This window comes from Felis catus, chromosome B2, assembly GCF_018350175.1.
Source record: "Felis catus isolate Fca126 chromosome B2, F.catus_Fca126_mat1.0, whole genome shotgun sequence".
Taxonomy (NCBI): Eukaryota; Metazoa; Chordata; class Mammalia; order Carnivora; family Felidae; genus Felis; species Felis catus.
The window spans coordinates 87,822,501-87,834,638 of record NC_058372.1 but is presented as its reverse complement, the minus strand read 5'-3'; the positions used below and the strand labels follow the sequence as shown (position 1 = coordinate 87,834,638).

Below are 12,138 nucleotides of genomic sequence, written 5' to 3'. Positions count from 1 at the left end.
TACCAAGAAAATCTGTACAAAGGGTTATGAGGAATAAGCAATAGACTCCACATTGACTTGCTTCAGCAAGAACATAAAAAAGTAACATAATCAGTTAATCTCAAGGGCTCATATATTCCCACAACCGTTTAACTAACTACTCTCTTATATTTTGCCATGTAATTTATTTAAAAACATAGAAAAGTTAAATGCTGATTATATTATTGCCAGCAGGAAATATATGTTAACCAATACAATTGAGACAACTTATAAATAGATTAGGAATTAAATGGCTGATACTGTGCATTTTTAAAATTTACATTATTTTATTTTTATATATGTATGTCATATGGCCTTATGAGATATTTTTCCTTTCCATAGAACACTTCATAAATTTTATCCTATAGATCAATGTTGGGCTTGCCACTGCAGACCACAAACAAACATAATACTGCAAAGATGGGATATGCTGAAGCAGCAGCTATTAGTAATTTCTCACATATGTGTGTGAAAGGAGAAAAAGAAAAATGGCTTAGTGTATTCTAGTTCATTCATAGAGCTTTGGGAATTAATTACACTTATATTGCTCAACACTAACAGTGAGGATCAGGAAACAAATATGAGGGTATAAATATAAGAAATGCGCCTATTATTTTATGTTTGCCTTCTACATTTATAATATATATACCTTTATAATATGTATCCATTTCATGTTCATGTATAATATAGATCTGTATATGCATATGTTATATATTCATATGATAAAAGCTCTTTCCATATAGGAGAATGAGGAAAAATAAAGGCAAATCAGTAACTTCTAAGCAAAATCATCATCAAAATATACTGCATATGTTCTGTCTGGAGAGTATGATTCAAATTATAGATATCAGAGATAGCAACGGTCTTCTGTTTACACCATGTGAAACAGCAGAGAGATGATCACTTAGCTTTTGTTTTGGTTCCAATTCATTTTTTTTCAAGAAGTGTAATTAAAAACTGCATTAATGCCACCAATTATGGCCTCCAAGGGACCAGAAACCCCATGTTACTCCGTGATGGAACACAACTGAGCTGCAAACATCCATTTACCATTATAATACTCATTAATCCTGCCAAAAACAACTCATTACGGGACTTCAAGGAAATCATCTCATAGGCAAACACAGCACAGAATCTGTCATTGCATTCCTCACAGCAAAGTTACAGAGATGGAAACAGTTCAATGTCACTTATGAAGCTGAAAACTCTGGTTTTATTTTTTATCAAGCTAAGATCTTATAAGAACTGGGCTAAACTCTCACCCTTTAAGCAAAGTCTTAAGAAAGGAGTAGCTTGACTCAAAATCTCAGTAATTTAAACCTGAAAAAATTCACTAACCTCCTCTCAAATTCTTCCAGAACCCAATCTCACCTAATTGGCTATCAACACCATCAGTATTTTTCCTCCCCAATCCCACCACCTCCATTGTCATCTTTCTAACTGGATATGAAATGAAATATAAACCCACTCTTTAGTCAACTGAAAACATTCAGATACGTTTATTCCTTTTTCTATCCCCAGATCCAGGGAGGTGCTGCACTCTGCAAGATTTTGCTGAATACTTACTGTTGATTTGGTCACTGTTCTAGAAAAAGTAGCCCTAAAATACCCTCCAGAAAACATGAGAGAGCTGTCAATTATCATTTGATAAGCTATTATGGCAAAGACGAATGATTAGAGACATTTATTTAACATTAACAATCCTGTGTTTCAAGATCAAAAACAAACTATTTTCTTTCTCTTCAGTGCTGTATTTCCTCTGATATTTCAGGAGTCTTTGCTTGAGCAGAAATTATCTAAATTAGATTTCTGAAAGGAGGTTCTAAAATAAGCTTGGATATAATACTTATAAACTACCTTTAAAATACTTGGTTATGCTCAAGGCACCTGAGTGGCTCAGTTGGTTGGGCATCCGACTTTGGCTCAGGTCATGATCTTATGGTTCATGGGTTCAAGCCCTGCATTGGGCTCTGTGCGGACAGTTCAGAGCCTGGAGCCTGTTTCGGATTCTGTGTCTCACTCTCTCTTTCCCCTCCCCCACTCACACTCTGTGTGTGTTTCTAAAATAAAAAAAACATGAAGAATAATTTTAAAAATATTTGGTTATGCTCAATTGTTTTTTACAAGATTTGAAAGAAAGGAAGAAAAGTTAGTAAAAAAAAATCACAAAGATTGTATTTTCTTTCATAAAATTGTGAAGAAGTGAGAGTAAGCAATATTATGCAGTACCTGAAATCTATTCAGTGGCTGTCTTTAATCAAGATTGTTTTCTTAGAGGGACGTCTGGGTGGCTCAGTCGGTTGAGCTTCCAGCTCTTTGATTTCTGCTTTGGTAATGATCTCAGGGTCATGGGATCGACACCCAGGTTGGGGTCTGTGCTAAGCATAGAGCCTGCTTAAGATTCTCACCCACTCTCCATCTGGCCCTCTCCCCTCCTCATGCTCTTTCTTTCTCTCTAAAATAAAATATTTTTCTAATTGTTCTGTTGGCCCACATCCTGACTGTTTATGATCAGCAGAGCCTCTTGACATGATCCATAGTGGATGTGATAATGAAAGAGAAATAAGCTTATACAATTTAATCCACTAAAAAAATTTTTTTTAAGAAACTATTTTCTTAGAGTTTAAACTAAACATACTTCATTTATTTTTAAAAATGGCTTATTCCAGGGGTGCCTGGGTGGCTCAGTCAGTTAAACTTCTGACTCTTGGTTTTTGGCTCAGGTCATGATTTTGCAGTTTGTGAGTTTGAGACCCACATTGCGCTCTACACTGACAGTGTGGAGCCTGCTTGAGATTCTCACTTTTTCCCTCCCCCCCCCCCCGCCTCTCCCCTGCTTAGTCTCTCTCTCTCAAAATAAATAAATAAACTTAAAAATTTTTTAAATGCTTATTCCATGAAATTTTAATGGAATTGACAACAAAATTAGTTGAGATAGAATAAATCTCAAAATGAGGCTTTTATGACTCCCTTCTACATAAAAATTCTGAAAGTTCGCCACTGAATTATCAGCTCTTATCATTATGTGGAAGATGATCAATAAGTGTTTATTGAATGAGAAAACTACTGAACTTTACCAGGATAATCATCTGAGAACATGTAAATACCTACATTTTATCTTTTTTTTCTCTCCCATCTCAAGAAGATGGATTGGTTTTATACACTAAGTTCTAAACTTCTTTCTTTGAGAAATCGAGGATATTATGAATAGGCAGCAGAAATTGTCAAGAACTAAGGGGAAAACCCCACAATCTGGTTTTCATTAATAGAAGAAAGCTTGCCTGAGATAATAGGTATAAAACAACTAAAAAAAAAAAAAAAAAAAAAAAAAAAGATGAGTGTCTCAGACTGCGTCCTGTCCTCAGTTTTTGAAACCTTGATTTATTCACTGCATCCAGGGTCCTGGGTGAGGAGTTACTCTGGAAGGCTTAAACCATTAGAGGCTGGAAGCTTTGCCCAGAGCTGGAGAGGAGCAGAAGAGCAATCTGAGGGCTGACCTAGAGCCATACCTGTAATGTTGGAAAAGCATTTTTGACTATGCCAAGAGCTGATTGCACTGTTAACGGCAAATAAAAGAAGCAAGAGAAATTTTGGCCTAGGATGCAACTCACCCATCCCCCAGTGTGTCTGGCCTCTGATAAGATCAGGATCTCTTCATGATGCCTCTTTAGGCCTAGACATCAGGAACAAAAATGGTTTAAATATGACTTTCAAAAAAGGAAATTAAATTTCTTGTAACTCTAGGTTTGTGAACCAAAATTTATATCCATACAGAGTGAATGCCAAAACTCCCATATTATTATTCCTTCCTGTTAGAAATTTGCCATTGATCTCAATTTATCAGACTAAAAGCTGATCTAGTTAAATGGGAGCGAAGTTTGGCTGGTAATTCCAACTCCTCCTCCAACTGACTAGCAAATAAGTAGCTGTTTCTTTGATGACATCTTTGTCCTAGACAAGCATCAAGTTAGATGGGAGGACATATTCTTCTTGTTTTGTTTTCAAACCATGACGTAGGATGAGCAAGGAATCCTTAGTACAGTGCTAGTTATGTATTAGGTACTAAATCTGGAGTAGACATTATATGAAGTAAAATATAGAAGGCTTTCCCACAAAATTGGTATTTTCAGAGTTTGAAAAATGAATCTAACTACAAATGGAAGTGGACCATGTTTGGATAAGCATCATATTCTAAGAAGGCTTTTCTTCTGGAAGTTACAGGAACTTTTCTTAGGCAATTTTCTGTGAAATAAATTTTAAAATAATTTCATCATACCAACTTTTCAATATCTTTTTCTTTTAAATTGATTTTACAGGAGGAAACTTACTTCAATATCTGTGGCTATGTATATTTAATTCCAAATTAATGTAGAGAGAGAATATCAATCATAATAAAAATAATGCTTAGTCTGCTATATTTTACATTTCAAAAGGACTGATGTAGAGACAAAAACTCATTTATAATTTGTAAGTGGGCATTATTTGGAATTAGAGTAGTCAGTACATGAGTAAATGTTCAAAGTACCAAGGGCTATGTGGTTGCCAGGGTACAGAGTAGAGGACTTCCAAATCTCTCTGAGATATGGAATACATACTGTCAAAAACACCAGCTAATCTCTGGATGGCCCAGACCAGTGTATAAAACTTGGCCACATTGGAAAATTTAAAAAATAGTATCTAACATTTTGTCATTATCAAAATGAAGGGTCACCTTCAAGGTGTTGCATAAGGATGAAATATTTGCATTTATTTATACAGCTAAATACATGTTTTTTGTTCAGAGTTCTACGAATGACAAAGAACTCCAATTACATAAATAACATATACAGTAAATGACCCATCAATACACACACAGACACATATGAAAGTGAAAACATACCAAAAGGGAGGGAAGGGGCACCTGCGTGGCTCAGTGGGTTAAAGGTCTGACTTTGGCTTAGGTCATAATCTCATGGTTCTTGAGTTCAAGCACCATATTAGGCTGTCTGCTGTTAGTACAGAGCTTGCTTTGAATGCTCTGTGTCCCACTCTGTTTGCCCCTCCTCCACTCACTCGCTCTCTCTCAAAAAAAAAAAATTAAAAAATTAAAAAATATATATATGGACATTTTTTTTAAAAGTGAGGGAACAATCCAATAACAAAAGGAAATAAGGCATCTAAATTAGTAAGGAAGAAGTAAAACCTTTCACTATGTGCAGATGACATGATACTATATATAGAAAACCCTAAAGACTCCACCAAAAACCTAGAACTGATAAATTAATTCAGTATACAGAAATATGCTGCATTTCGGGGCACCTGGTTGGCTCAGTCAGTTAAGCATCCCACTTTGGCTCAGGTCATGATGTCAGGGTTTGTGAGTTTGAGTCCCGCCACGGGCTTTGTGCTGACAGCTCAGCATCTGGAGCCTGCTTTGGATTCTGTGTCTCCCTCTCTCTGCCCCTCGCTCACTCACACTCTGTCTCTCTGTCTCAAAAGTAAATAATCATAAAAAAAAATTTTTTTAAGGGGTGCCTGGGTAGTTCAGTTGATTAAGTGACAGACTTTGGCTCAGGTCATGATCTCATAGCCTGTGGGTTCGAGCCCCAGGTCGGGCTCTATGCTGACAGCTTACAGCCTGAAGCCTGCTTTGGATTCTGTCTCTCTCTCTCTCTCTCTGCCCCTTCCCCGCTCACAGTCTCTCTTTCCCTCTCTCTCTCTCAAAAAATAAACATTAAAATATTTTTTAATTAAAAAAAAGTAATACGTTGCTTTCTATGTACTAATAATGAAGCAGCAGGAAGAGAAATTAAGAAAACAATCTCACTTACAGTTGCACCAAAAATAATAAAATACCTAGGAATAAAGAGGGAGGGAAAAAAAAAATCTACCGTACCTTTAAGCTAGATAAAAAAAAAAAAAAAAAAAAAGATTTGTTCAAGAACTTCCTTCCAAAAGTCTTTGGAGAGACTAGTTGTAGTCACGATCGATCTACTGTTAGTGTAAAACTCATCAGTAAATGCACATATGTTTCAGAAACTGTGTAGGGTTATTTCATTGATAATCATTACTGCCAGAGCCAAGTTAAAACTAATGTATGCTTCTATTTTAAGAAAGAATTGCTAAGCCATGGTTGCATTCTGATTCCTAATTCAAGTAGTTGCTCCTCTTGCACATTTTCCCTGCCCACCCTTACTACGCATGCTTCATTCTCATCATTAAAGCAACCTAAAATAGATCAACAATTAAGAATGTTGCTAGAAAATGCATTCAAAAACAGGTTGGAAAGTAATTATCAAGGATTTGCTGAATTATTCTGTTTAAATTTTAGATCTTCCTTTGATGATGATGTACAGCATCTACCTGGATTGACATATAGAATACCACTCTTCAAGATTTTATTGCATATGTACCCAGGACTTATTCTAATGTGACTTCATTCAGGATGTTTCCAACCCTTTTTCTAATTTCACACATCACTGTAAAACCCAAGATCATCTTTGCAGGTGCTAGTTTCTCCTCTACCCTGGAACAGTCAACTGCAAAAACCATAATAACACACACATCTCTGACTGACATATATCTCAATAATACATGTGAATGCCTGTGGCATATCACTTCTAATGACATTAACTAGCTGATTTTCAGTCTTCAATGATTTAATGTGACAAAAGTGATAACCTATTGTCTGATATTTCTTTTTATTGTATTTCTTCAACTGTCAGCCTCATAATATGGCAATCCCTAACTTATGTCTGGTGATACTGATAACTCACAATATGTAGACCCCAAAATATAACGTTAATGAAGAAAAGAATTGTGAAAGAGGGGTTATAAATTTTCAAATTATCTTACTGGAAAGGTTTATCTTATTAGGAAAAAAAAAGTTATCACATGCTCCTTCTGAAATATTTCAGAATACCAGACAAAAATATTATAAGTTAAAGCAACCCTATAATAATGGAATATCTTGGCACTGTCTCTGAGAAAATAAAAGGCATAATGTCTAAATCTAAAAGTACAACCTACCCTAGACATAGACTCTGGCTTTGGCTTAACAGGTTCTATGATGTAAAAGACATGAGGTTGATTTTAAGGCAATGCCCACACAACCCAAGGCAATAAACAAGTTATGCAAATTAGAAATTTATGAAATCCAACCTAGAGACACCCAACCAAGAGTCAATCCTTGGCTAGAAGCTACAGAAGAAAGTTACAGATGTTTTATTAATTCTGGAGATATTAAATATTTAAAAATTCAAATGCTATATTTAAAAAAACTGAGAATTTTAAATAGTTTTCAAAATTTGTGAAATGGATTTTTAAATTGAATGTCTCACATCCCTGAATCTTTTGTGTTTTCTTTGGACTGTGTATCAGGCACAAAGTAGGGGCTCAATAAATGATGAATGGATTAAATTGAACTGTAATGACAAAATAAAATTTATTCAAATATAACAGGAGGGGGCACCTGGGTGACTCAGTCGGTTAAGTGTCTAATTCTCAGTTTCAACTCAGGTCATGATCTCATAGCCCCATGTCAAGCTTGTCACTGACAACATGGATCTGGCTTGTGATTCTCTCTCCTTCTCTCTCTACCCCATCCTTGCTCTCACTTCTCTCTCTCTCTCTCTCTCCCCCTCTCCCTCTCTCAAAATAAATAAACTTAAAAAAATAAAAATAATTGTAACAGGAAGCATAATAGCATTCTGGCAAAAGGTAGGTATCTTGTGATTTGAGTATTGGCTCTTGCACTATTTTGCTGTCTGACCCTCAGTAAATTGTTTAACCTCTTTTCGTCTGTTATTCATCTGTTAAATGGGGATAATTATATTTCCTTTGTTAAGTATAAGATTTACTGAATTACATTTACACCCATAGTAGACTTGGAATAAGGCAGAATTGAAGACATTTTGCTATAATAAATAGGATACAGCATTCTTTTCATAACTAATATCCCAAAGTTTTATTTTTATTCCCTAACATAGGTGCACTATAAATTCAGTCAATCCATGAATGCTTATTATCTTCTATGCATACAGAAGCAGTAGTAAATATTTTATAAAGATATACATGATCTAAATTATCAGATAAAATAATGGGTACGACCATTTGAAGGAACTCTATAATGTACACTTTTAGAGGAAAAATTATTTTAAAAAGTCCCTACCTACCACAGGTTAATTTGTAGAACAATACGAATATTGTATATCATGTTATCTTCTAGTAAGTGTTATTCAAAGGATATCAAGTCTAAGAATAATTGTGTTTGAAAGGGCATAGAAGAGGCATGACAATGCCCCAGGGTTTATATATACAGTTTCCTCAAAAGCCTACAGCTTTGAAAAAGAGCTTTACTAATCACAAATCTAGATGTTGCATGAGAAAATATAAATATGCTGGGTGTTTTTAGCAGATGTGCCCTTTTACTAACACAATGTCTTAGGGATGGTACACTAGAAGTTTAGCTGACACGAACATCAGTAGACTGTGTCAGAGGATATGTCTTATATACACCAGTGAACTGGATCTTCATGCACGTCCCTGGATAGAGAGTTTGAATCATTTCCTCTGTGACACCTAGAAGACTGGCTTTGTTTGGGAGAGAGTAGGAATGGTTTCATTCTCCACTGGGATCATCACAGGGATGAAGGAGTTCTCCATCTTGAACAAGATGAAGAACTAGAAGATGCTATACGTAGCTTCAAGAATTCCCTGAAAGGGAAGCAGGGGAGAAGGGGGCATTGACTGAGCAATGGGACAAAATGTTAGCTGGCAGCAGTTTAAGGAGCTCCTCAGACTGGAAAAGACTCTAGGACATGGAAGGATCCTGTGGTTCTGAAATTGATAAGATATTCCGAAATTTCATTTATCCTTGGAACCCCAGCATTAGGTTAAATATAGTAAAATTGTCAAGGCAGAAATTTCTTCTTTTAGCTTTTTTTTATAGGTCGTTATAACTTTCATGTCAAAGAGCTAGATCTTAATCCAATAATGCTGAGTTAGTTTCTTTTCCAAAATTAAATATTATCTCTAATGTGGTGCTATCAGTTCAGCCATTGACACCAAACAAAGCCAACCATATCACTCACGGGGCTTTTCTTAGTGTCTTAATGTTACCTCACAGACTCAAATGCATTGGTCTGTTTTATAACTGAAAGCTAATCATTTCTCCCCAGTGCTCTCTGATTTTTCTCACTACACAGAATACAGCAAAAAGCTGAATATTAAGAGTGTGTCTTTCAATAATATGTCTTAATAATTAAGAATAAGCTATTTTGTTAGTAGTATTTCTATGATGAAAAGAGACTAAGAAAATTAAATACTGAAAATAATAGCTGAATATAACAAAATATTATTTCTAATGATATTTTGAGTTATGGTCTTTAGAACTAAAGGTTATTGACTCATTGTAAACTTCCAAATACTAGGTTCTTAAGTTGCAAAGCAATACAAAGCCTAATAGCTTTAAAGATTTCAAAAAGGCCTTTTGCTCATGATATATGCAGCACAGTAAAGTAACAAAAGTATAGATCTGTCCATCTAAATGAATGAAACATATACAGTAAAGTTGTAGTATCTGATGCCAGATATTGATTACTGAGAGCATAATGAATTGTATGATCTATAAAACCATAATCCTGCTATTAATCTGCCTTTCAGGTCATAATCACATATACTTCAAAACACTAAGCCAAATAGCATGAGTTCTTCAATTGAATTCAAATTATTGAAATTATATACAAATTAATGTTTGCAATTATCCTATGAAAACTGAATGCCTTTAAATGCCTGGCATCAGATTGACTTTAAGGAGACAGAAACATCATCTCTGTATTGATTGACTTTGTACAAGTAAAAACATTAGCATGTTTGGATTTTACAAGGTCCATCTACATTTGTTATCTTCCCCACCTAGATGTTAAAAATAAACTTTAATACAATAATGTATCCATTATCCTGCTCCCAAAAGATTATAGTCAGTGAATTGGAAAATTCAGAGTTGCTTTAAGGATTTCATAGGTCTTCTGGTCCAATTCTAGGCCTTTATCAGGACTTGCCCCAAACCACACCAGTTAGAGAAATATTTCTTCTGTATAAAAGGTTTATAGAGGCATGGTTCATTGTAACTTTATTATTGTAAATGTTAATGATACTGCAATATAATTTTTCTTTCCTTCTTTGTTCTCTCTTGCTCATCTGCCCTATTTCTGGGTTAGGGAAGAAAAAAATTAAAACAAACATCAAAATTCTATGAGAAACAAAGAAAACGTTATTGTGGTCACATTTTCTTCAAAAAGTTCAAATTTCCATTAAAAAATTTTTTTCCACACTTTGGTTCATGACTTGCTCTTAGAACCAAATAATTTGATGCCTCTTTGATTTTTTTACTCTTTATTACCTGTATTGTCACATTTTTTTCTTCTTTCTGGAATACAGATTTGCTTAGAGACAATATAGTAAAATTTCACCTTTTTGTCACAAAAATGGGATTCCTACAGTCCCCTATGACAACCAATTACTGGGAGCAATAATATCTGCTATGAAAATTCCTCCCTAGATCTCTGTTTCTGCAGGTTAGGACTTTTTCTTTTCTTTTGTTCCTTATTCCATACAGATAAGCAAGTGGTCGTGATAAGAAAACTCCATACTTTTATTATTTTTACTTATTTTTTAGTGTTTATTTATTTTTGAGATACAGGGAGTACGAGTGGGGAGGGGCAAAGAGAAAGGGAAACACAGAATTCAAAACAGTCTCCAGGCTCTGAGCTGTTAGCACAGATCCCTATGCGGGGCTTGAACTCGTGAACCATGAGATCATGAGCTGAGCTGAAGTGGGATGTTTAACTGACTGAGCTACCCAGGGGCCCCAAAAAACTCCATACTTTTAAAAATCAACACTTCAGTCAATTTTTAACTTTACTCCATTTTTAGTTACTTTATACAGCTCTTAGCTTAGTCCTTTTTTTACTATGGACCTTCACATTAAAAACATTTTTTTCAATGCATGTAACACATATTGACCACACTAAGAGTATTGCTTCTAGATTTTTGATAATGATTTGCCATTAATTCCCCATTCTGTATTATGGATTAATATGAAAATAATTAATGTTTCTATTGGCATTTTCTGCAAAAAAATGTATTATAAAATTAATTACAGTATAACCTAATTTATTTAGTAGCATATGAACTCCTACTTAGAATATCATCAGTGGCTACAATTTTCTCTCGGAAATTTAGAGATAGGAGATACAAGTCAGGTCAACAAGATAGGGGAGAAAATATATTAATGGTCATCAAATTAGAAAAATAAAATAGTATTGTGGATTTTTAATAATAAAAATAAGTAAAAAGTAAATATAAAGATGTTAGGTAAGAAGAATACACTTTACACTTCATTTATTGACAGATAAAAGAACATAAGCTGTGATAGGTCGTTTATTGACAGAGGAAAGAATACAAGTTTCACAAGAGTAAGAATTTTGCTCACTTGTTCACTGATCTATTTCTCGGAAACTAGAACACTGTTTGACACTTGGTACTCACCCAACAAATATGTGTTGACTGGAAGGGAAGCAGATTTTTCTGGAGCACTTGGGTGGCTCAGTCAGTTAAACATCTGACTTCACCTCAGTCATGATGTCACAGTTCGTGAGCTAGAGACCCATGTCGGGCTCTATACTGACAGCTCAGAACCTGGATCCTGCTTCAGATTCTGTGTCTCCCTCTCTCTCTCTGCCCCTCCCTACTCACACTCTGTCTCTTTCTCAAAAATAAATAAACATTAAAAATTTTTTTTTAAAAAGAAGGGAAGCAGATTTTTCATGAAACATTTTCTGCCTATTCTCCCACTCTTCCTTTGCTCTCTCAGCTCCTACATATTGGGTTTATTTTATTCTCACTTTTTTCATCTCTGAGCTGCTTCCATCTTCCTCTTCCACCTAGACAACTCTTCTTCACTCTTTAGGTCTCGGTTTCATAGTCATTACTTTAGGGGAGCCTTCCCTGACACAACATGCCAGAATAGTTTCCTTGTAGTTTCTGCTCTCATTATCATCCTGATTTCCCTTTCAGTGAAATTCCTCAGGTGAGCAATTATTGTTTTAAAGCTTGTGCTTCTCAACTAGTCTACAAGTT

General features: G+C 35.0%; 1 long non-coding RNA gene across 6 annotated transcripts in view; it reads right to left on the bottom strand.

Annotated features, from left to right (window-relative positions):
- Positions 1-12,138, bottom strand: part of LOC109499790 — a 419,289-nt gene that overhangs the window by 357,380 nt on the left and 49,771 nt on the right. For all 6 annotated transcript variants that reach the window (XR_006598084.1, XR_006598086.1, XR_006598087.1 and 3 more), the window contains exon 2: positions 3,630-3,691. This is a non-coding gene — a long non-coding RNA (uncharacterized LOC109499790). The remainder of the gene's footprint in view (positions 1-3,629; positions 3,692-12,138) is intronic.